A 25,837-nucleotide genomic window follows, 5' to 3' on the forward strand; every position below is an offset into this window, starting at 1 on the left:
CCTGGTAAAAGAATACAAGTAATGAACACAAGCACTATGGAAGACACTGTGATTCATGGTGAAAACGTTGAGTTTGGATGCACATATAAGGATACGGAGCAAAAATACCCGCTGCATGAGAGTACTCCTAAAAAAGAAGATGGCCAAATGAGGACTTCAGTTAAGAATTCAACTTTCTCACAAAGGTCAACAGGATTCCAAATGATCACCTTTCTTTAAAAATAGATCAACTCTATTGGTGTAACTCATGTAGTTCTCAAAATGAAAATGCTATAAGCTTCTGCATATATTAAAGTATGTAATGTTAGCTTGATTGAGATGTAATACAAGTAGTGCATAATATGCCTTGTGCAAAATTACAATTCAAAGCTTATACTATATTTACAGATGTTTGCAATTGTCAATGCTGTCAACTTTATAGTTTTAAATTCTACTTAAAAAGGAGTCTCATGCAACTCAGATATGACCCCATCCCTCCATCTCCATCCATATACAATTACTAGTAGGTGTCCTCTATGAATTTGCCTTTTCTTGACATTCCATATGAATCAAAATATATAGTACGTGGCTTTCTGAGATTAGGTAATGTTTTTTATGGCTCACTCACGTTACGTAGTAGTATGCTCTTCTGGCTTTTTTTTTATAGTTACAAGGTTTAAGATTATTTTATTATTTTATGCACCTTAGGCTGGATTTGAACTCACAGCTCAGCTTCCTGAGTGTTGTAGCTATAAATCAATCACTACACAAGGCCAAACCATGATTGAAAATGTGCTGTGGATGAGCTCTATGCATTTACCACTCTACATTAAGATATCCTGAAAAACACATACTTACGAAAATATTAGTCATAGCCAGGTATGGCCTTTTATTCTGGTATTCAAGAGAATGTCCAGAATAGGCAAGTTTATAGTCAGAGGAAGCCAGTTTGTAATTGAGATGAAATTGGGGAACTGGGGACATAACAAAGCTGTATAGAGCTTCTTTGAAAGGCCATGAAAACTGTAAAGATGACACAAGCCCATTTTTAATGAGTTCAAGGCCAGCATGATCATTCAACTAATTCCAGGCCAGCCAAGACTACATAGTAAAACCCCATCTCAAAACAAAATACCAGTTGGCTTGAGAGATGCTCAGTAGTAAAGATCATTGGTTACTCTTCAAGAGGACCCAGGTTCAATTCCCAACACCCATATATCAGCTCATAACCATCTCTATCTCCAATTCCAGGGTATCTTATGCCTTCTTTTGACCTCCAAGAGCACCAAGCGCACATGTGGTACACGTACATGCATGCAATAAAAATAACAATACACATAAAATAAGAAATTTAAAAACTAGAAAAAACAAATCAGGTACTGCCGTAGTAAACCACACATTGTGAAAGTCAGGAACATTAAGGGATGCTGTTGCTGAGAGTATTGTCCCGAGCAGATTTGTCTTCAACAACTACATTGTCTTTTCATGGTGCTTCTCGCCCTACCCCTTCTAACCATATAAATTCTATAACTTGCAAGCAAGTTGTAAATGCGATGTGATTCCTATTTCTATGCAATACTGTTTAAAAATTTTTATTAGAAATTTTTTTTATTTACATTTCAAATGTTATCCCCTTTCCTATTGCAATTCTTTTTTTGTTTGGTTGTTTGGTTGGTTGGTTTTGGTTTTTTTTTTGTTTTTGTTTTTCGAGACAGGGTTTCTCTGTGTAGCCCTGGCTGTCCTGGAACTCACTCTGTAGACCAGGCTGGCCTCGAACTCAGAAATCTGCCTGCCTCTGCCTCCCGAGCGCTGGGATTAAAGGTGTGTGCCACCATGCCTGGCCCCTATTGCAACTCTTAATCGTAGTTGACCAACATGACCAAACTCAGGTAGCATACTCAAGTTCCCAAACCAGTTTTATACTTCTCTAATGCAAATGTGAGGATTATACAAATAGATAGCCTCTGGAGTTAGGGGATTAAATTTAGGTAGCAATGTTTCTATTTATTAGCATAAAGTCTCCAGGCATGTTCCTCAGAGCTGAGGAGTCTCCATCTGTAATAAAAATAAGAACACCTAGCTCATGGAATTGCTCTGAACATTAGAAGAGGTAGTGTCTGCAAATTGCTTAACCAAGAATCGTGCATAGAATGAGTGGCCATTACTACAGGCTGAACATCCCTAATGTGATAAGTTAAATCCAAAACGCTTGGACCATGGTACTGAAAACCGAGACCTTTTAAAAAACACTGACAATAGTGCCTTAAGCAGAAAATTCCACACCATAAAACTTTGCTTTGTGCACCAATTTATATGAATATATAAAATTTCTTACAAGGTATATATGAAACATACATGAAGTTAAGGTTTAGGCTTGGGTCTAACTCCAAAGATAGTTCACTGTACATATTCAAATAATCCAAAAATTAAAAAAAAAAACCTTAAATCTGAATCACTTCTGGTCTCAAGCATTTCAGATACAGAATAAAATAGCATTATATCATTTCTTCCTGCCATTTCCTAACATGACCTCAATGTTCCTTTCATTCTATGTTACTTCCTAGTTGATGGCTCTGGAGTTAGCACTACTCTGAAACTAAAAACTGGTTATCATCTAACATACTTCAGTAAATTCTTATGATTAAGTATTTTATTTTAGGCCAGTTATTGCATGGGGAGAATCAATTCGAACAGATTCATAGCTACCACACACAAAAATATAAACATAATAAAGCAAGATACTTTAGAACTCTTGCTGAAGTATGAGTTAAGACTCTCCCAGTGAATATTTGCACCTGTTCCTGTTGCAGGAGGAGGAGCAAAATACTTTGCACTTAGACTGTCCCATTGCAAACTTGTAATAGATAGGTCATCTGTACATGTTTTTTAAACAAGACAACACAGTGATTAATATACTTATGGCTGAGGAAATGTCCTAAAGTTATAGATTTAGTGAGTTTCTCAGGCACACATTGTTTGAGAAGGACGCCAGGGTTGGTGTGCTACAAAACGTTGATTGCAAAAGTCAACCAGGAATATGGGCTTACCTTTTCTTCCTGGATTCTGCAGAGTTGGCTTTTTTGTTTCACATGAAGTTGTGCTTCATCCTGCCTGAAGTCACCCAAATTACCACCTCTGTTGTATGAACTGTTCATAGTGCACTTAGAAAGGGTAGAATTTTCAGTTTAATTGTTGCAAGAATCAAACACTTGGTTGGATGTAGAGGATATGCTGGGACTTATATCTGCCCTTTGTCCACACAGGTACTTAGAGGTATACTAAGAGGCGATGTTAGAAAAACAAGCATAAGGTGAAGTTTGCATTGGGAGGCAAGAAGGAGTTCTGAGGGCGAACTAACACAAGAAAAAATGAACAGAATTTGCTTAGAACTGAATAGGCCTTAGGACTCCACAAAACCAGACTTCCCTGCTTTTGAGAAAGACAAGACACTTGGCATTGTAAAGTAAAGGCTCCTCTGAATGCAATGCAGATGGCCAGAGGTGGAGGCAATGGTTTTTACTGAAAGGCCATTTTAACAGGGCTATGTTTGGAAATACTCTCTCATCACTCACCTTTGTCTTCCTTGCTGGAATTTTTTTCACCTTAAGCTCAACAAACAAGTCGTCATTTCTTTGGTATTTATTACAATATTAAACACACACACACACACACACACACACACACACACACACACACACACACATGCGTGCATATACGTGACCCTCAAAGGAAAGCACAGACTTATGGGGAAATACATTTTTCTGTTGGTTTTTCAAGTCTAATTCTTTTAATTTCAATGTGTGAACCCTTATAAATATATAATTTTATTGGACAATAGTATACTGAGAACATATGCTGCTAATATTCCTCAAAACTCAGAAGCATCTACCTACCAATTCCATTTCTTTGCTGAATCTAGTAAGCAATCATAAGAAGAAGAAATGTAAGACCAAACCCTTGCAAGAGGACAGATGTTCCTATGAGTGGGACTTCTTTGGTAATGTGGAACAAAGCTTTTGAAGCGATATCAGAAAAAATTAATTAAGGATGTAAGGATGTCTAGAATCCATAACTTGGCTACCAAACTGATTTTCTCAAAATGATAGTCTTTAAAAAGTGATATGAAGTTGCACAGACTTAATAATGTCATCCACACTTTATGCAATAGTTACTACCTGGCTTGCCGTTTCAATTGAACAAAGAAAAAGGACAGTCACAGAATCAACTTGTAAAACCATTTAAGCTGTTACCCAACTTGGAACTGTATAAAAATCTATTTTCTCCAGAGTAAAATGGTAAAGAGGAAATACAAACCATACAGAAGAGTTGCTTAGTAGAGTAAGGCTCTGAGTTTGATCTTTAGCAGAGAAAAGAAAAAAGGGAGGAAGGAGAATACATGGGATGAATGTGGGAAGGATTTAAATCAGAAAGTATGAACATGGAATTAAAAAGTAAAACTTTTATTGTCATTTCAGAATGTATTTTCACCTATTTTTCCAATCTTCTAAGTTTCTGTTGATTTTGTTTAGTGTGCACTCTGAAAATGTTATTAAAGTATTTTGACAGAGTATTCTTAACTTATTATCAACAAGTGATATTTGCATAGTAGCTTAAAGAGAGGCATAGAAAGCCAAATGCTTATATTTAGAAGGGGACATATAACTTTATATGAATATATATATATATATATATATCATATATATATACATATATATATATATCATATATATATACATATACATATATATATATATCATATATCACCTTAATGCAATTTAATCCTTGGAATGTGGTATTTATTTCAATTTATTTCAGCCATGAATTCATAGGCATTACATCTAAGAAAGCGTCTTTCAAAACGAAATCATGAAATTTTCAGGTAAATTAATGGAAGGGGAAAGATTATACTGAGGGAGGCAACTAACACCCAGAAAAACAAATGTTGACTGTTCATTCTCATCTGTGCCTCCAAACTCCGAATCTTCAGATGTGAGTTTATGACTTGGAGTAACCACAGAACCAGGAAAGTAAAAAGGGACGGGAGAAGGTAGCACTAGACATGAGAATATCAGGATACAAGTGATTTGAAGGGAAAACTGGAAACATTAGAAGGAGGGCTTTAATTTGGGAAGCAGAGGAGGCGAACTCTGAAGGAAAGGGGGGACGAGAATAAAATAACGGTAAGGGTGTCTTAAAGGAATAGTCTAAAGTTACATACAATATACAGTCTATGTGTCTACATATATAGTGTTAATGACATTTTCCCACCTGTACTAACAGTGGGCTCTTCTATAGCCATACTATGCATATACACTTTGGCAGTAACCAACAATTCTGTATTTGGACTTAAGGCCTGCTCAATAAGGAGGAAATGATGTTTGTTACATAGATAATGACCTTTGGGTAGTGAGGTCATGGTTCTTAGAGAAGAACCTACAACCACCACTGTACTAAACCAGCATAATCCCTCCCTACATTCTATACCCACACTTAGGCCCAGCAATCAGGCCTCATCAAAGGGACGGACTTTACAGCAGACAAAGGCCTTTATAGAAAAGGACAAGCGACCAAAATGCAGACAGCACTGATTAATAAATCTACAACATGACTCCTGCACCCAAGGGTCAGGGGACATCGTGGAGAGGGACGAAAAGACCATAGAGGCCAGAGGAATGGCAAGGCTTCTGTAAGACTGCATCTTCTAGAAATGACATGGGGCTCACACCCAGGAAGTCTCAACAATATGACAACAACAAGCAATCATCCCTGCAAGCATCCACATAAAAGTGACTATATACACTGTGCTGACTGCATGTATGTACATGTTTAGGAAGGATGGTATATGCTAACGGTTGGCGGGAGAAAGGGCAAAGAGGAAAATGAAGTAATTATATTTTAATTAAAATTTTTTAAGGAAAAAATTTTCCCTGGAGCTTGTGGTAAAATAAACTTATTGAGAAATGTTAGTTTTGATCATTGGTACCTGTACAATAACCTCAAAGAGTCTCCTCTTTTGTGAGGGGTATGGGCTATGGTTTGGGATGGTTGTAGTGATTCACACCTATAATGCCAGCACCTGAAAGGTAAAGGCAGACAGATAAGGAGCTGGTCCCCAAACCATTAAGAGAATATGAGATGAGTACAAATGTATGGCTTGCATGGGAGATATATGTAAATGGCACACAAAGAGGGTACAGTTTTTAGCAGGGTATGTAAGAGAGGCCAAAGAGAATACATGATTGGCTACAAAAAACTATATTTCATACTAAGAAATTTTTGTCAAAACAAAATTAAAGTACCTAGCAGACCATCTGGCACACAGTAATTGTTCAATAAATGTCAGTTGACTCTGAATAAACACCTCTTATAGGACATTTTTATTGGGTGTGAAAATGGGTGTTCAAATTTTATTCCTATATATAAACTCCTGCCTACAGATATTAAGATTGATTTAAAAGTCGAATCCATTTCTGGAGGTGCAGGTAGCTGTAAACTCAGCTTCTCCTGCCACCCAAGTGTTCCCATATCACCTGTGTCAGGGGAAGCCTCAGCTCCTACGATCTAGATTCCAGTGCTCACAGTCCATACACGTCTCCATGGCAAACAAGTCAGGAAACGATCTGTAGCAGCTCAGAAGCAATGATTGTAATTGATTTGTCTGACTTCCTATCCTAAACGTGTTCTGTTCTAGACAGGGAAAGGAAATCTCTAAACTCTAGAAACGTGCTTAGCAAGGATTCCTATACAGGGATCTGGGAAAAGCCAACTGGAAAAAAGAAAATCTGCCGCTTTGAGAGAGGTTTTCATTTTGTTTTGTTCTGTTTTTTCTTGTTTCATTTATTTAAGATGAGAGATGACGTGAACAGGGCATCCCACTAGGAGCTGACACTCAGGCTATTCTTTTCCTCATGCCCAATCACTGCTGTTTGAAATTCTTGGAACCAAAGGATAACCTCAAAAAACGTCTATCAACAGCAATACCAACACCACAACATTCCTTTGGCCAGAACAGTCCATGAAAACTGAGGAAGGCCATCTAAAGAACAACCCACGCAAAAGTAGCAAATCTTGCACCCTCCCCCCCCTTTCCTCTTCTCTCTCCATTCTAGAAGACAATTAATCCTGAGGTTAGTCACCACTCACAACAAACACATTCACCTGCCAGAGGCTTGAAGTTCTGTATAGCAACCTTAAAAATAGTTCAAATGTCATTTGTAAGGAATGTTTCACAACATATCACAATACCATTTTTAAACAGATCGAGAAAAAAAAAACCCTAGAATGTTACATTTACATGAATGATAGCTGTGATTTCAATGGCTTTTGGTATACTTTGTCAAAACTTTTGCTTCTCACGATTAATTTGCCAGACAGTTCATAACATCCACCTCCCCCCCCCCCCCCGCCCTACACAGGAAGCTAAAAAAAAAGTAGTTGACACTCAAAACAATGTCTAATCTTTTCTGCCTAAAATATATAACAAACTACATACATGCTTGCAGGAACTGAAAACCCTGAATAACTAACACTTAACTTACATGTATACAACCTACTCTGTAAATGTTGCTGGTGGTAAAAGAGATAACGGTAGGCAAAGGTGGCCGCTGGTCCCAAACATATGTAAATTTGCTTTCTAATTTTAACAAATTTAATAAGAAGAAATACCACTCTTAGGGTCTGACAAACAAACTCACTCACCAACGTATTTTAGTTGTTTTATTGTGAATAAAGTAACATATTCAATGCTTTGATGGTTGTTCTGACAGCTTGTCTATTATCTATGTTGGTCTCTTTACATCTCACTTCATAAACTGATTGGAAATTACACATGATTAGATGTATTTCTTTTCCAATTCTTAGGCTTTACATGTATTTCTGAGGAGGGAGTCACAAACTCATGGAATTTAGATGCTAAGTCCTCAATAGTGAGAGTTTATTTTTAGGACAATAATGAGTTCAACAATTATATGTTGGTGATGAAAGGCATTTCAAGTCTTCAGAACTAAGAAATCAGTACTGCTTTAAGGTTCCAAAGGATACCCACAGGAAGAGGCCTTTGCAGATAAATTCACTACATCCAGGACAGAAAACAATTTGATAGCACTGGGAAGGAACATGGCCACAGATGTAGGAGGGTGAAGACAAGATACTTATGATCTTACCATAGAAGTAACAGTACCCTAGACAACATTTTCCTCCCACCAATGATTTGATTCGATCAAGTATACACAGAATGTGAAAACTTATAAGGATGATTCAATGGATTGCATTCAGTGCTTAATATCATATCTGGTCAGTGGAGCAAATTTATTTTTTATTTTCTATTCCTGGGTTTAATTACTGGAAAGACGACATGGGTATTGTCTTTGCTTTTGTTCTTTTGAGTGATCATTCCCATGAATATCTTAGATATTTGGAAACAGGCACTTCACCAACATCACTTAGTATTTGGGCACCGAAGGCTCCAGGATCCCTGGATCACTGTCCTCTCAAATATTCAAAAAGGAAAAAAAATATTCTGACCTAGTTAGAATTACCATATCCTAAAACACCGACTTGTAAACTTTTTGTTGATAGCAACAGATAGTAATAAATGCACATTGTATTCTAACTTAATACACATGTGCGTGAATTTGAAGTAAGCCTAACCCCAAATGGCTTATGTGATTAGATAATATGTTCTGATATTTTATCATCCATTATATTCAGTTTTGTTCTGAAGAGATGCTAACTGCAACTGACTACCTGCATCTCATTGCATGCTGCCCAGTCACTTCCTGACACATGAAAACTACACAGATAAAACAAATAGGCAAACAGAAGAAGAAAATATTACTACACCCATATACAGCAGAGAATACCCATATTCACCCATATACAGCAGAGAATACCCATATTCACCCATATACAGCAGAGAATACCCATATTCACCCATATACAACAGAGAATACCCATATTCACCTTTTGACACCAGTGATTCAGACTGAAATATTCAAACCTTAAGTTATTATACTTTTAGATTAACTGTACAGCAGGAGTTTGCTAAGCAAAATAATAATGTCAAGAAAAATGAAAGGCATAATTAAATTTGTGGAGCAAGCTGCCTCTAAGGTTTTGGGATTGTTGTTTAAATGCAGCCATGTTGTTAATATGCCTGAATATAATATTCAGGCCAATAGGATACCTAATTGAGAAAACTTTGTTGGCTCTTAGCCCAAAACAGTTTGTAAGTAAGAATACTGTCATTAATCCAATCCAGTAAAACTTTAGTGACTTATAACATTTAAATTCAAGTTTTTTTTAAAAAAATCATGTTTTGACCTCTTTTTATTTCATCATTCACTTTTCTGTTGAAAAATCTGCTGAAGGAACCCTTTACTAATAACAACTATAATGGGTATACAGTTTATTTGTAAAGCATTCAAAACTTCAAAACCCTTTTCATTTTGCGAACTGGTAATGACCAGCAATCCCCAGATTACTGAATATTTTAAAAGTATATGACATTTGCCAGACTCAAAACTGAAACTTAATATTTGGTTTGCTCTGCATGTGACAGATTACTCAATCCAGTGAAGAAATCCAGGTGTCTGGCTTTCAGTGATTGCCTGTATTTGAAAACTCCAGCTCAGTCCTTCTACCCCCTGCCAAGCTTGGAAGACAGAAAAGAACTTTAATTTCAAGTAAAGGAGCAAGGGAAGTTGTGTGTCACACAACTGCTTTCATATGGATGTACCTACTAAAAGAACCCTGAACAGATGTTTATCTTTTACAAACAGCGAACTAGTCGGCAAATTGTAGGTTTAACAAGCTAAGGGGACTGAAGGACAAGCCAGGAAGTCAGGGATTCCTAGATGTGAACTCAGCCTTGATCTTAATTCTGTTTTTGTTCTAAATCAATGCCAAGTTCTTCACACTTCAGCTGATTTACAGCAGGCAAGATTACAGAAGACCAAAACTGTTTCCCAGAGATGTTATGGGTTAAATGGTTACTATTCCAGCCCCCCCACAAGGTACTTCTACAAATGTTAAGGTGGGCTTTATTAATAGTATTTCCCTCTATTATATCAGGAGTTAAGCACAAAGAGTGTGTACCTACTGGTACCTTTCAAGTGTGACCTTGAATGCAGCCATTCTTGCGATCCCTTTCTAAGTTGTTTCTTGTCTACTTTAGTCATAATCAGTTATTCAACCAATTAAGAAACTCAATTGTGTGGTGGTTCTGGTTTTTAAAGGAGCTGTAGCACCTCCTATCTGAGCATTTTCAGGCAGTTAATTAATGGTCAGTTAGCGGCCCACAACTTTACTGAATCTCTATGCACTGACAACCTAAAGGAAATACCTTCCTGGTCCAAGAGCTGTTTGATTGGACAACCTAAGGCATGCTCCTGTCAGGAAAAGAAGCCCTATTCTTCATGCCACGAGGCCCTACCTCCATAGCTAGCTCTGCTGTCCATGTTCTGGGCAATTCAAAAGGTAGAATGCAGTTTTGCTTTCTCCCTACCAGTTGATGAAAAAGGAGGTCAGACTCCTTCTTGGCATGTAATGAATGGACCTCTCCCCCTGGATTTGGACTGTTGGGCCTTCCAGCCAGTCATTAACTAGCAGGAAATGCCCTCCTCAGCAATCACTATTGTGTAAATAAAGTCATAAAACCTTGGAGACCAGTGCAATCCCAGACCCCAAAGCTGCACATGTCAGGGTTAAAAAAATATCTTGATTGTAAAAGCACTGCCTTCCAAATTAAACTCAAACCACATGATTCAGTCCATAAAATATACAAAATATGCAGTCCAGTGACAGATTTATTGTGGCCTTACAGAATAAAGAAAAAAAACTCTATATGGAAAACACAGCTACTTTTGACCCAAGCAGCCCTCAAACAGGAAGTTTAAAGCCAGCTGGGGCCTCGCTTAGTTATGAAGGAGAGGAGGGTAACCAGCATTTCCTGTCATTGCTGGTCACTACTTTAAGCACTTTTATTTGAATTGTTTTCTTAGATAGCTGAAAATGTTACTGAGATTTCTTTGGAGTGCGACACAAGACCATAAGAAGGGCCATTGTATAGTCTATGAGCGAAATGACAAATGTAACTTACCAAGTATCATGCACTTAGCAAGGGTCACACAGCCTGGCATTTGGGCATTTTGCTGCATCTTAATGAATGCTAGACTAGTAGACAAAATTAGGAAAACAATTTAGGGTCAAATACTAGAATTATTGATACAGCCTGTTCTTTCCTGTTAGTTCAGGATCAACGTTTTGACGCATAGTTGTCATACACCTGATCAGTACGTATTGGAACTTGCAGACTATAGAATCACAGGAAGTAGCTTCTTAGAGCTTCTCTTGAGTACCATCACCATCATCTTCATCATTATCAATGTTATCACCCTACAAAATGATTTGTGCACATTTTGTGTTAGGTGCGGTATATGAGTTACCTAACTGAATCCAATTGTAGATCCTTCTTAAGATTAGGAAAATCACTCTTCACAAAATAAACAGGTATTTTTAATTTTTCCCAAGCATGGTAATATGCAAAGCACTATGGTACATTTTGCCAGCTATTCAAGTTCTCAATCACAAGAATTTGTGTGTGTGTGGGTGGGGGTGTCATTTAAGTAATAAAGGGCAACCAGTGTTCAGCAGTTTTCGGAGCACATCTTTAATTGCAGCACTCAGAAGACAGAGGCAAGTGGATCTCTGTGAGTTTGAGGCCAGTCCAGTATACAGGACAGCCAGGGTTACACAGTGAAATCCTGTTTTGAAACTCACCCCCCCCAAAAAAAAAGTCCAAAAAGCCTCTCCTTATCGTCTATGTCAACCTGAATCCAGCTTCAGGTTTACTTTAAAAACTACTGACACAAGGTCTGTTCTACAACTGAGACCACTGCGACAGCCGTTCATAGAACAGATCAAATCACACAGGTTCAGCACCCAAACACTTTTTGTTTTCATGTATTTGAAACTTGCAGACATAAAAGACAGATATATATGGTGCACTCTGTCTCAGTCTATACTTCTGGATGAACTAACAAGGTTTATTTTATGCTATCCAAGTACTTAGGTAGGAGGCTGGTGGTATGTTGCCATAAATGAGTTGGGAGTTTAAGTTATCAAAATCGTTGCTGAGAAGAAATAGTTCCCCCACCTTCTTTGGAATTCTCATCAATTACAGACAGCAAGACTTTTCAAAAGCATCACTGTGCCCTTTAGTAACAGTATGTGCATTCATCCCACTGGCTGAGCAAGCACATAGGTACAAGCACATAGGTACAAGCACATAGGTACAAGCACAAAGGCAAACCCTTGATGCTAGTACTGAGGTGAGATATGAGCTTCATGCGTGGGTCCTGTGGACTATATCTCTACATAATTTAAACAGAACTCAGAAGAACACCTTTGTGATATACAAGTCTAATATTTTTGTCTTCTTTTAAAAACCACCTCAATAGAGCATATTAATTATACAAAACAATATATTTCATTATTACACTTCTATACACACATAAAATGTCATGTGCATTCCCTATTACCATTCTCTTTCTCATATTGCCCCTCTCCATCTCCTTTCGCCTTTCCTAATTAGTTCCCCAAGTACTTCTATACTTTTTTCTAGATCACAAATCTAAGCTATTTTACAACTTGTTTTTATTCTTTTTAATTATGGATACACATAACTATGGGTGGACGTGTGTCCAAGAGTGCAGGAGCCTGAGTTGGCCAGGTGTGGCTGTGAGCTACCTGATGTGGGTTCTGGGAACCAAGCGCATGTCCTCTCTAAGCATGCTATGGGCGCTGCTCCACTGAGCCATCTCTCCAGCAGCACTACACAAGCTTAACCTTAATAAAGCAACGGATTTATTATGTCCATTTATAAAGGAAAACAACTGAGGAATTCTATTTTACACACACACACACACACACACACACACACACACACACCACATGTGACACTTTCGTTCTGCTTTTTTTTTCCTGTTGTTTTGTCCATGAAGGTCGCAGTCTAAAAACCAAAAGGTGAAATTGAAGCTTCTCTTTGTTTTCCAACAAGGAATCCCTCCCACTCTGTTCCCCAATGCACTCTGTTGCATAATTTCTTTTATATTGCCACATGAGGAGAAACTGCAAGAGCTCTATCAAAAAACAACAATAGTCCTCTGGGCACAAAAGATGATTGCAGAGCATCAGAAATGGCAGCTCCTGTCTTTCCTGATAGGGCTTTGCTTTCTAGGTACAGTAAAAAGAGACACCATTCACACCCACATCTTGGTAAAATAGAAACCCACCCAAATCCAACCTGTAAATGGACAGTGTCTGAAAGAGACAATGTCCAGTATCCTTTTCATATTTCACCTGTGTCTCCATCACTTTCTAAGACTCACATGTCAGGATTTACTTGAATAGCATTTCTTCTTTTGTCTATTCTTTTTAATCTGTGGAGGCTATTAAAAAGAACTGTATCGACATAACTTCCTGGTGAAGATGATTTGCCTGGGATGAGAGGCTGTACATTAAATGTATTTTCTGGTGACAGAAAAGTAGCAGTTAGCTTTCAGGTCACTCTTTGAAGTCTTATCCTAAAAGCTGTCATTGAATGTATATCCCTGGTCTCATTTTGAGTCACCACTATGGCCCTCAGCACGACATTCAACCAAATACAAGGTATTCCTCACTTCTAGTTAATAAAAACAAACAACATTACTTAAAATCACAGGCAAAGTATGGATAAAATGCAATAGCAAATTAAAAATAGCAATCTATTATATAATTGACTAAAACTTTTACCTAGAAGAGAAGGCATTGATGATATAAGGTAAAGAGATCCATGGGTCTACCTGCCAAGGATATGCTGCTACCCTTAAGGACGGACCCCTAAATGAGCCTAAAGAAATCTTTCCCAAATTTCCACACAAATATAGGTAGCCAAGAAGCTCAGGATTCTCACTATCAGGCAGGGACACATTAAAACCAATTTGAAAAACCTAATGCAGCTTACCACCAGCTAGGATGCTCCCATGACTTGAGGAGATCAAACAGCTTGGCAGAATTCGCCAGCGCTAGGCCCCTGCATTTCTATCTAGACTGCCCTTTCTCAATTGTGGCATTCTCTTTCTAGCGACACACAAATGCACTCACAATACAGGTAATAAAAAAAAAAACCTGCCCCAAATTATAAACAAATCACTTCTACTTGTCAGCCAACTTAATTCTGCTGCAAGGGACTTGAGAGTGGACATGTATTTTAACAAGCATGACTAATTGAGTCTTAAATTTCTAATCTGGATCCTCTTCCCCTTAACTTTTCTTGTCATGGTTGTTATACAGAGTTGGGAGAAGCTGGCCTTGGTGCTGCATGGCTGTAGTTCCAGCTACTTAGGAGGTTGAAGGAATAGAATCACTTAAGCCTGGGAGTTGAAAATTAGTCTTGGGAAATCAGTGAGGCCGGTGTGAAGTACATTTTATAAAATGAGTTCTGGGTTTACAATGATCCTAACTCATGTAAAAAAATTATGTAAAAAATAAAAAAAAACACACACACACGCACACACGCTCAAATCAAGTTTCTTTTGATTGTTGCTTCCTTAGTTCTAAGAAATGTACCCTTTTTCTTAAAGTGAAATGCCTAGACATAAACATTTCTAAGCAACAGAGACAGACCAATTGTATAAGAATATTTGTTATAATAATTTCTTTTCAACCTGATTTTCTTTTATTTATTCCTGAAAAAAAATACTGTAAAATGGCTAGTTTTCTGTATTTCAGGGAGAAATCAATGTGTGACTGCATATATTATTTTTAGTTGACCACAAATTTGTACATTTGTAGTCAAAGTTATACTTGTATCTGTATTCCCAGACACTGTGGAATACTTTTATTTCTGAAACAAAAATAAGGTCCCATCCTGAACTGTATTATGTTCCCATCAATCTTTTAAAAGCAATATCACTCAATTGAATGTCTACTAGAAAATAATAATGGCTTTATACTATGCCTATTAAAAATGACTATAAAAATGTTTTCAAAGTAATCGATACTGTACATGTCCTAATTCTCAAAGTTGCCTTTGTAGCATGGTCCCCTGGTTTCCATGAGACCAGATATAAGTATACCTATAGAGCTGAAAGTCTACATTAATACAGACCCAACTGCTTCTACTTGCTCATAATTCATGTGGTTTGCTGGTTATTTGACAGTGAAACTACTTGCACCCAGACAGTTTGTTATCTTATAATGAAAAGATCCACCTCATTTTATATAAAACTCAGCTTTCCATTTTTGAAGTATCATATCATAACCAAGGGAGATGCAGAAAAATATCACAGAGGGATATTATTTCTGATTTCTACTTCCTTAATACCACATTTATGATGGTCTCAATCCATCTGTTCAATCATTATCATAATTCAACAGTCTGGTACATACCTGGAACCCCAGCTGAGCAGTACACACAGGAGTTCAAGGCAAGCCTGAGCTACATAGTGAGACCCTGTCTCAAAATAACATGAACAACACAAATCAAGTAAAGGTGATTGCAACCTAGATCACTTTCAGACTCTTGAGCATTTCAACATGGCCGTGACCATTATTTTATTTTGACAACGGGACAGGATCAAGACATTTGTCTAATAGGCACTGTAACTTATTCTTCACATTTCCCCAGTCCCCGTTTGTAATCTAGCAGACAGCACCTTTTATTTCAAAAGAAAAAGTCTGCCACCTTCTTGATTGTCTTTCACTAGAAGCAGAGTACGTGTAAAATTTTATGAATGAATAGCTTCATCACAGTGCGGCTTTTCGCTCCCTTTCTTCCCACCCCTCCTTCCAAGATGCAAAGACAGCTGAATGGAGTACACAACTGTACTGCAAGCTATATTGTCAACATCTGCACAACATCCAAGAGCCTGTCAGCATTCCAGCAAATGTGTAGAACTGTGCAGCCACTCAAAAGACAAAACCTTTTTTTTTTTTTAAATTTCCAAACTGCTTTTTACTTTATCGTGTAAAGTTAGACAGACAAGAACACACCTACTGGCTAAAAGGGTAACTTTCACAACTTCCTGGAAGTCCAGTGAGAGGCAAGAGAACCCATTTTAGGCAAGCAGAATGCAATGAGGAGAATGCACATTGTAATCTACTTTGTATTTTAGGTTCTTGCAACTGTACAAAAGGGCTTTCTGTTTAAATTGAAAGCCGTGCACAAAATCTGTCCCATCATGAGCTATAGACTGCCTATTTTCCTGTATAGTTCAACACTTTTTAAACAGTGGTGTATGCAAAAAATTATTTAACTCTAAGTTAGGTACAAATACACTCAGAGCGTGCTTCGGCTGCCAGCAAATAGTCATAGGCTTTATCCTCCTTAAAGAGAAGCTGGTATGAGATGCTATTTCAAGTTGAGAAAAAGCTATTTTATAACAGTCCTGGGACTCATTATGCATTCTTAAAGCAGGAACAGAAATCAGCGAGATGGAGTGGTTCTTACACGCAGAGCAAAGCAGAAAGTCACATTTTCATAGGAAGTCTCTGGTCTCATCCCTACATAAGGCAGCAGGGCAGTGACTGGGAAATGTTCTCACACCTATAGTGCTGTGGCCCCGAGGTTTAATACTTTCACTTTTTATAATGATGTCTCTGGCCCAAAATCATTCAGCCACACAGCTTATAGACCTGAAGACTAGGTTTGGGATCATTAAAAAAATGAGAACTTGATGGTTGTCATCCTTCCTCTGCAGATATCTATTGCTCTCCCTCTAGCACCTCCTTTCTCAAATGTGATGGCTTCCCATGGGTCTCTTCGAGCAGTGTGGAATTACTAGACAGTAAATTCCATTGTTAGCAGCGTGGGTCTTTGTTTCTAGGTAGACTGTAGAAAACCTGCACTAGACTTTAGTAGGTGCAAAACAAACTTTCCCCTCCTTTCCAGCTTCTATTGCTTGGAAGAAGTGAAAAGCACACCGAGTACAATAGGATCAGCTGGGTTATAGACAGACGTCTATTTAGGCTAGGCTTAGAGAAGTGTTTCTAAATATTTGGGAAAAGCATTTCCCCAAAGCATTATAAATTAAAAAAAAAAACAATTTGCTTTAGTATTTAATGTCTAATGGACTAAATTTTGCACAGTCCAAAAGAAAATGTGCCTATGATTCAGAAAAAGCCAAAGTCTCTGGTAAGGGTCCTTGTCAATATGCCTTTCTTCAGAAATACCTGGATCAATTACATTACGTGTCGGTGTCCAGTCATTGGTTCGGGTGCATCAGCCGTCTGTTTTTCAGTAGTCACCCAAAGCCTTGCTAATTAAACCAACATGTCTGCACTGTGATCAGTCACCAATCATTTCAAAATTAAATCTTGCAGCAGCTTTATTTTAATTGATGTTTTCCCAGGAACTTTACCTACACGTATGGAAAGGCTGTGGGGGTCAGAGGCCAGTTTAGAAAGAGCAATTAAGAACATCTAGACGAAAAGAACTCCCTAAAACCATTGGAACAAAATATTCACATCTATGTGTGTGTTGTGTGTGCTTACTTATCAATAAACAGTGTCACATAATCTACGTGTGCCGAAACCAACAGCACAACTAATGGCCTACGGTTAAACTTCAGTAGAACCCGTGTTTTAATGTCATTTTCTTATCACAGAAGCTTTTTTTTCCTAGTGCTAAAAACTACAGCTGCCTTTACAATCCTTCCCTATAATGTAGAGCCATCATGCCATTCAGCTCCAGGTGGTAAAAGCAAGCTGCCCAAATGTATTCACACAGGGAGGGAAGAGATGCAATGCAGTTCTGCGGCCCTGCTAAGGCATCCCATGGAAATGGGAAAGTTAGTTAGAGAAAGCGTTTGCTAATGACAAGCCATGCAGGAAGTTCCTTTATGTTAAAAAAAAAAAAAGGAAAGGTGGGGGTGAGAGGAAGGAAAGAGTAAACGAGGAAAATCAAAGGAAAAAAGAAAAGAAAACAAACAGGGAAAAAAATAAACCCACGCAACAAGTTGCAGTCAGTGTTAAATTGCCTTGTTTGCGCGGGAGTAGAAAAAAAGTTTTAAAAGCAGCGCATTTCATCGGTGTCCTAGCAAGGCAGCCAGTTTCCTAAACCCAAACTCATCCGCAGCCTTACCTTCCGTCGCTAGCTCAAACCCAGAGGCTAAGGGGCCCCTGTTCTCAGTGGCAGCAGTAGGGGCAGAGGCAGCAACAGCCGCACATGCCATCTGTTAGCGGGAGAAGCAAAAAAAAAAAAAAAAAAAAAAAGCAGCGCTGCGCTGCGCTAGGTGGCCCCGGTGCCGGGCGAGCCTTTAGCAGGGGTGTATAGTGGATGCCGCCATTTTAAAGCGAGGTTCCTGAAATCCTTAGATATAGGCAAATTAAAGCTCGCCCCACCTCCAGAACTTCAGGGCTGGGACGTGCTACCGGGCCCCGAGTCAGCGGCAGCGGGGTGTACGGTGTCAAGTCCAGCAACACGCGCTGCGAACTCCGGGGACCAAGACCACGAGCCCAGAGGTGCCATCCACCTCCGCCCCCACCCCACCCCCGTCCCCAGGCCCCCACGCTTTTGCCTCAGGCCTAAGGAGACCCTAGTTTGTGGGGTGCCCTCGGTAATGGGGGAGTCCCCCCAACTCGGCCGGCTTGCTAGGGGAGGGGCCCGGGAGCACGCCCTCCCCACCCCCCGCGGTCGCCACCGCTTGGTTCAGTCCACTCGGAGCACACCTCCGAGCGCCCCAGCTCCCCAAGCCGCCGCGGCGCGCGCGGGCGGGCGGGCCGGCGAGCGGGCAAGCGGGAGGGCCGGCCGGGGCAGGCACGGGGCTCCTGCCGCCGAGGCTCGTGGTTGCTGTGGCAACCGGCCCTCATCCCACCCCCACCTCATCTCCCCCAAACTGGGGCCCCTAGTTAAAGGCGTGCCCTAAGTTCTCCCCGGCACCCCTCCACCGTGCACCCCCACAACACACACACAAAAGTCCCGCATCCCTCCCCCCCGCGCTCCCCCGGGCTGACCCCGCTGGCTCTCACTTTAGCGCTCGGCCATTCGGGAGAGACAATTCGGATTTTAGGCGCCCGCAAGGCAACTCACGCCAAACTCCTGGAGTCGCCGGCAATCGCCGCCCTCAGCCGCCCCGGACCGGCCCCGCCCCGCCTGGCCAGGTAGCGCCACTCACCCCGCCTAGCCGTCGCCCCTCGCCGCCACTGCCACGGCCACCGCCCCCGCCACCGTCCAGCCTCACCTCTCCGAGTGAGCGACTCCAGCGGCGTCTCGCTGCGAGGACGCCACGCGCAGGAACTCCCCCGTGCGGCGCTCGCTGCCCCGATTCCCGCGCCCCGGCCCGGGACCGTCTTCCGCCTCCTTGCGGCTCGCTCGCAAAGAGCGCCAAAAAGTCGCGCTCCTGCTCGCGCTCCGACTGGGGGCACTTTCTTCCTGTAGGACGCACTTGCGTCGTGAAATCTCGTCTTTGTGAGAGTCGTACCTTCGCGCTTGCTTTTCCCGAGACTGCTGGCGTGGGCTTTATTCTCAGGGGGTGTGGCGCCTCCCCCCACCCCACCCCCAAGCCCCCAGCTTGCACAAGCCCTCGCCGAGAGTGGCTTTTGTCATTGCGTTATTAAGTATGTGTGTGGGAGGGGGGATGGGGGCAAATCATAACGTTCAGGATGTTCAGAAGCAAAGCCGGCGGGAAGCATGCACACGCCACCCGGGTCGGGAGCGCGAGCCGGCTCTAAAGTTTCTAGAGCTTCAGTGACTACAGTGCCAACTAGACAGGCAATTGTAATGCGAAGCTATAGGTTTCTAGACACTCCCGAGACAGGTGAGGTGTACTAGAAAAATTCCAAAATGACTTTGATCAATACGTATTTCAACTCGTGGAGGGTGAAATACTTACCGTTTGCCTTCCGGGGTCTCCTCCCTTCCATAAAACGCCAGATCTTTTATTTCGCTCCAAAAACTTGAGAGAAGAGAACTGTTGATCAGAGGAAATGCTTCCCCTACTGCAAGGGAGTTTACCGGGTAGGAGGAGCCCTGAGGTAGGGTTCCAGATACTTCTGAATGGAAAATGGACAAAGCAAAGGCGGTTTTATACTTGGGTTTTAAAGTGTGCATCTGGACATCTAAATTACAAGTTTCAATTTAATGCGAGCGTAATAAGAGCACCAGCTGTCTCTTAATTGGAGCCCCACAATAATAAATGCGTGCTTTTATTTAATTTTATGAGGACAATTGTAGATGATAACACACACACATGCAGGATCGTCAACGAGGATCTCGTAGCAATTCATGGCTGCTTTCCTGCATGCAATCAACTGCTTCAGTCTAGAACTCAGCTCTATAAGCTCCGCACAAAGTGCAGAAGCATTGCAGGGCATATTTAAGTGGCAGTTAGGTTGTGGAGTGAAGTGAATTCTCGGGCTAATTATACTTTTTAATTCTGCCCAACTGATCCAAATAGAATTCAGCTCATTTTAGGCAAGAAATCAATCTCTGTGTGTTAAATGCAAAATAATCAGAGTACGACAGCAATGGTTAGAAGACTGGGCACAAACTGCCCCTCACATCATTAAAATCTGCAATGGCATTTGGCAAGAACTGGGAAAGTCACCAGGACAATGTACAGGGATCATGTCAAACACTTGAGAGTTATGGCCAGGATCCTAACAAGTCAAAATAAGGACTTCCTGGTTACCTCATGAACTCCTAACTACTTCTCCCACGCCTTCTTTCATACTTGCCAAAGTCCCTGCACTACTGTAAAAAAAAAAAAGTCAAACTTGTCTGGCATATAGGAAGTGGTTTTGCCAGTCCACGAGCCACCACCAAACTAAAGAGGTGTTGGTTACTTCGAGAGACTGGAAGACAGGCAAGGCAGTATAACTTTATGCCCAGTGACCCAACAAATGAGGAGCTGTCATGTCAGTGACTCAACAAAAGGAGTCTTTATACTAAACTTGGGCAACACGGGTCCCTCACCTCTGTCCACCACTGCAATCCAAGACTCCTGCGGGACCCACAGGTTTTCCTAATAACCACCCACACAGACAGGCCCACTTTCACTGTTGTGGAGTTGCTAGAACAATTATTTCCTTAGGAATGTGCGGTACACTTCAAGGAATGTTACCCATCTAGGGGACAGCATGGTTTCAACATTGTCTCTTGCTTGAAAGGGCTGGCCAGTGAAAACTGCAAAGGAGATTTTACTGTTTTCTGGAGAGAAGAGTAACCTTATAAACAAATTCTAGCCAGTCAATAGTCTCTTTGGCTCTTCTCAGACATGGTTAGAGGAACATCGCCAAAGAAAAATAGGGCCGTGTCCTCACAATACTCTAGAAGGTCTCTTACCATAAATGTTTGTACATTCAAGTCTCATAACACTTCCATCTGCTCCTCATTTGCATTTGGGATCTTCTCGGCATCATTACCCTGAAGGATCTTCAAAGGTTACTGTTTGATTCAAAATTGTCATTCCTGGCCCTTTGCCCCACCAATGAGTCAAATGGGGCTTGTGAGCGATTCTTTACACATACCTTGGGAACATTCTTTTGACGCTTTTGCTGCATTTTAAAACTACATAAGGTGAAAACTGGGGCAGCCTCAAGTAGCGTCTTCTTCCAGGAAAGTATATTTAACTTTGACTAATGTAACAGGAAAAATTCTAAAACTCATATAATAATTTCATATTAGAAGGATTACAATAGTCCACAAACAAATATAGACCTATTTTTTAAAATGCTGGATAGGCAAAGAGTTAAAAATCTGTAATGTGTTAGTGTGTCATGGTTTTAAGTTTTTTTTTACAAGTTCTTATTATATTGTATTCGATTTTCTGCCCCCTCCTCTCAGCTAGGCAGCATAATTGATTTATTATTCTCTTTAGAAGACAATTAACCTGTGCGATTGGACATAAAAGCAAGGCCATACTATGACAAAGAATAAAAAGCATCTCTCTCCTGTTTTGAATCTGTGGCACTCTTCTCACCCGCCCTATATTATCAGCAACAGTAGCACTTGTTAATTCTTGCTGTGTTCTAGAAATGCTCACAGGCAGCAGCTTCATGGAAGCTCTTGTCTTCTCGATGAAGGGTGGCTCAAGAGCTATTGGCATTATTCACTCTTCATTCACCCATTCCTGAAAAGCCCTTTCCATTCAGAGTTGGGGATTTGGAGTTTGTGATTCACACAAAGCTTCTAAATAAAGAAACAGGGAGGGAAAAAAAGCAGAATCTAGTTTACAAAAAGTTTAGACAGTCAATAAATATTATCATCCAAGGTAATGCTTTTATAAAAAAAGTTTTATAAAACTGCATTTCTTAGACAAGAAATGATAAAATGACCCAGTATGTACCAGAATGCTAAAATAATTGTACACACAGAAAGAAATTGATCAGTAATTCTTAGGTTGCAAAGACAATTTTAAAAAAATTGGGGCTTTTTTTCTGTTACATAAATTTGTCAGTCACCTAGACACAGTCTGGTAAATGCAGAATTGAAGACGAATGTGGAAGAATTATATCTTCTGAAACACACTGGGACGAGATTAACTTACAAGACAATTTTTCTCCGGGCCTTTGAAGAATATATAGTATAAATTATCCTTGATAATTACATATTATATTTTTAAAATAATTCTTCAGAGGGAAATATGCTAAGAATAACACATAAAATGGTACACACACCCCCAAACAAAGACAAAACAAAATGGTAGGAATGTTATTTAAAAGATCTATCTATCTATCTATCTATCTATCTATCTATTTTTGGTTTTTCAAGACAGTTTCTGTGTAACAGCTCCGGCTGTCTTAGAACTCAACCATAGATTAGGCTGGCCTGGAACTCAGAGATCTACCTGCTTCTGCCTTCTGAGATTAAAGCTGTGTGCCAGACCTCTTTTAGCTCATTCAATTCTCATAACAATCACTTTAAGGTGGTGGTGATGATGATGATGATGATGATGATGATTTTCTCATGGAAAAAAACAAACAAACAAACAAAAACAGATACAACAGGGGTTTTCCCCAGTAAAACCTATCCAAGCAGTAGAACAAGGATTCCAAATCAGGATGGCAGGCTGCGTACTTTAACACAATAATGAACAAAGGTATAGGGTCTGATTAATTTGGATTTAGACGTGTGTTCTACCTCAAATCTCACATAGATATGAGCTATGACCAAACAGATAAAATGCAGATGCTTACTAAAAATATCTGATTGTTTATTAAATACACCTAGAAGGTATTTAGTAAAACCAAGTTTCATATATGATTAACATCACCTGTGAGTAGTGACCATGTCCCTCTCTGCATGGGTTTCTTTGGTTTTAAGACAGGGTCTCATTTTCTAATTCCCCATTGGGCTGGAATGCTAGATCCTTCTGCCTCAATCTCTCAAGTGTTGGGGTTATAAGTGCATGCTTCAGAACAGAAATGTGATCCTAGAAATAATCCTGAAGCAACAATCTGAAAGAAGAAAACAAGCAACTTTAGTCTTAATATTTAAAAGATATCTTAAAATAATCTAAAGGCACACAGTTACAGAAAATCTTACTTTGTCAATTTTTAACTTGTCAAATATCTACCTTTAACCACACTGAAGCATGTTCCAGCCACCAGGTAACATGCTGACGCACTAATGGCGCCATTGTAGTTTGTATTCATGCTACTGTACATGTAGTATCAGTATCCATGGGTATCGTTACTGGGACACTGGAATGAAACTGAATGCTAATGTACAAACACAAAGAATGGACAAAAAGCTAATAAACAGTCATTCGTATTTCAGTGACTTTTGGAAAACTATTTCTCTTTTTCTGTTTCATCAGAAATAAAATAAAAACCATACTCAGTATTTTGCTCAAAGTGTATAGTGTGAGGTGACAGAAGGTGGAGGTTTGGTAGAAGGGTTGTTATTGATAATGGAGGTGGATTTTACTTAAAGCAGTAGCAGTATTTGAAAGGAAGTAAGAGTTCTACTAGTGAGAGAAGGAAGATGCATGGCAGATACAGAAGCACAGGCAGCAGCTTGCCCTGAAAGCAAACATCGTTTGACTACATCACACTGAAGAGTTAATTGGGCAAAACTTCCTTTTACTTAAAAAAATGCATTTATCTTATTTTAGCAGTATGAGTGTTTTACCTGCATGCATGAGTATACCCTTTGTGTGCCTGGTGCTAGCAGAATCCAGGAGACAATCAGATCCCATAAAATTAGAGTTAGAGACAATTGTGGGCCACCATGTGAGTGCTGGGAACAGAACAGAAGTCCTGTGTAAGAGCAAGTGTTCTTAACCACTGAGCCCCAGGCTTTACTTTTGATTGTATTAGTCACACTTTGGCTTTTCCTTAGCAACCTTTAGAGCAATGACCGGATCTAGGAATTCTCTTTACCTCTTTTTCTTTGAGATGGATCCTCAAATTACATAGTAAATGTATGGCTGGCCTAAAACTCACTATGTACAGCAGGTTAGCCTCAGTCACAACAGATCTGCCTGTATCTACCTCCAGAGGACTGGTATTAAATGCATGCACTCTGACATCTGACTCTCCTTTCCCCTGTGAAATGGAATGGTATGAGAAAATAAGAACACTAGGGTTCTTGGGAAAACCTGCTGTAACACAAAAGGGAAGAAGGTGGCACCAGTCCTATTCTTACAGAGTAGGCTCTCATGAGCTCTCTAGTGACCTGTCTCTGTGCTGCCTACCATAGAGCAGCACTATATTCTGGATATAGGATGAAAGAAAAAGTGCCTTGCTCGGGAGGGCAGTGTCTATGAGCCAAATGCCTTCTGCTCCCCAAATGCTGTTATACGTGATTAAAAGCCATGCTTAGCAGCAGTATAACCTTATACAAGTAACTTCTCTATATAACTTGGTCTTTGTTTGAAAAGTGGGCTAATGACAGTGTCTGCATCCCAAGGTTGCTGGTAAGAATGAAATAAAAACATCTTATAAAAGGTGCTTGGAATGTTGCCTACCAGGTACTGAGCTCTGTCAGATTTTATCCAGGTGCAAAACAGCAGCTGTGATCAAAAGGTCCCTCCCCCCCCCCCTCCCAGGCTCCAAAGAAGACACATTCCAAAAACAAGACAGGAGTACTGTACTTTACTTCATTTAATCAACCTTGAGTGTCCTTGAGTGTGGCATACTAAAAGCCACAAGGCAGTGTGGCACTTTGGGCCCCAGGAAAACTTCCCAAAAGGCCGTCATCCAAAGTAGGCAGATGCTAATTTTGAAAACCCAGGTCTTGTCCAGGCAGACACGTCTACTCTAGAATGCACTGAGACCCAAGTTTCCTGCCCTCACACCTCAATGTCTTCCAAATACCCGCTTTGAAATGACCACATTACTCAGGAGTAGTATCCATTAGCCTGTTATCTGGATAGACACTTTGACTGAGATTACTTTCATCATGTCACTTAGTTTCTGGGAGTTGGACCCTGCAGCCAGCAGATGAAGGATGAGTAAATGATTCTGTGAAGTACTAAGAGGGGAAGGAGCATCTGGAGACAGTGTTTGGTTGGCAGGGATGAAAGCTAGGGAAAGTGAAGTTCTGCAGAGTCTCCAGGATAGAATGCAGAGTTCTTATACCTTGCTGGCTTAGTATTATACTGCTATGAAGAGCTGCCATGATCATGAAAAGTTTTATAGGTGGAAGTATTTAATTCAGGGATTGCTTACATTTCCTTTTTTCTTTTCTTTTCTTTTCTTTCTTTCTTTTTAAAATACGCAAAGAATTTTATTAACATTTTCCAAACTTTATTCCCAGCCTTCTTCAGTTTAATTTGACCCAAAGAATGAATTAGGTATAAGCGAAAACTGAAAAGCACAGCAATGTCCGGAGGGCTTGGGCTTAAAAATATTATAGAGCTAGATTTTATCAGAT

At 40.0% G+C, this 25,837-nt stretch overlaps 1 protein-coding gene across 12 annotated transcripts in view; it reads right to left on the reverse strand.

The window, feature by feature from the left end:
- The window catches only part of Mbnl3 (muscleblind like splicing factor 3), a 92,497-nt gene extending 73,081 nt beyond the window's left edge, over positions 1 to 19,416 (reverse strand). For 2 of the 12 annotated variants that reach the window (NM_001310515.1, NM_134163.5), the window contains exon 1: positions 19,200 to 19,416. The gene's annotated coding sequence lies outside the window, so the exon portion shown is untranslated. Of the gene's footprint in view, positions 1 to 18,100; positions 18,243 to 18,987; positions 19,114 to 19,133; positions 19,149 to 19,199 lie in introns of those variants that run through there. The other 10 variants (XM_006541436.4, XM_030251238.1, XM_006541435.1 and 7 more) reach the window with 9 other exon arrangements.
- Between the last annotated feature and the right edge of the window lie 6,421 nt (positions 19,417 to 25,837).

The sequence above is a fragment of the Mus musculus genome, chromosome X (genome assembly GCF_000001635.26).
Source record: "Mus musculus strain C57BL/6J chromosome X, GRCm38.p6 C57BL/6J".
Classification (NCBI taxonomy): domain Eukaryota; kingdom Metazoa; phylum Chordata; class Mammalia; order Rodentia; family Muridae; genus Mus; species Mus musculus.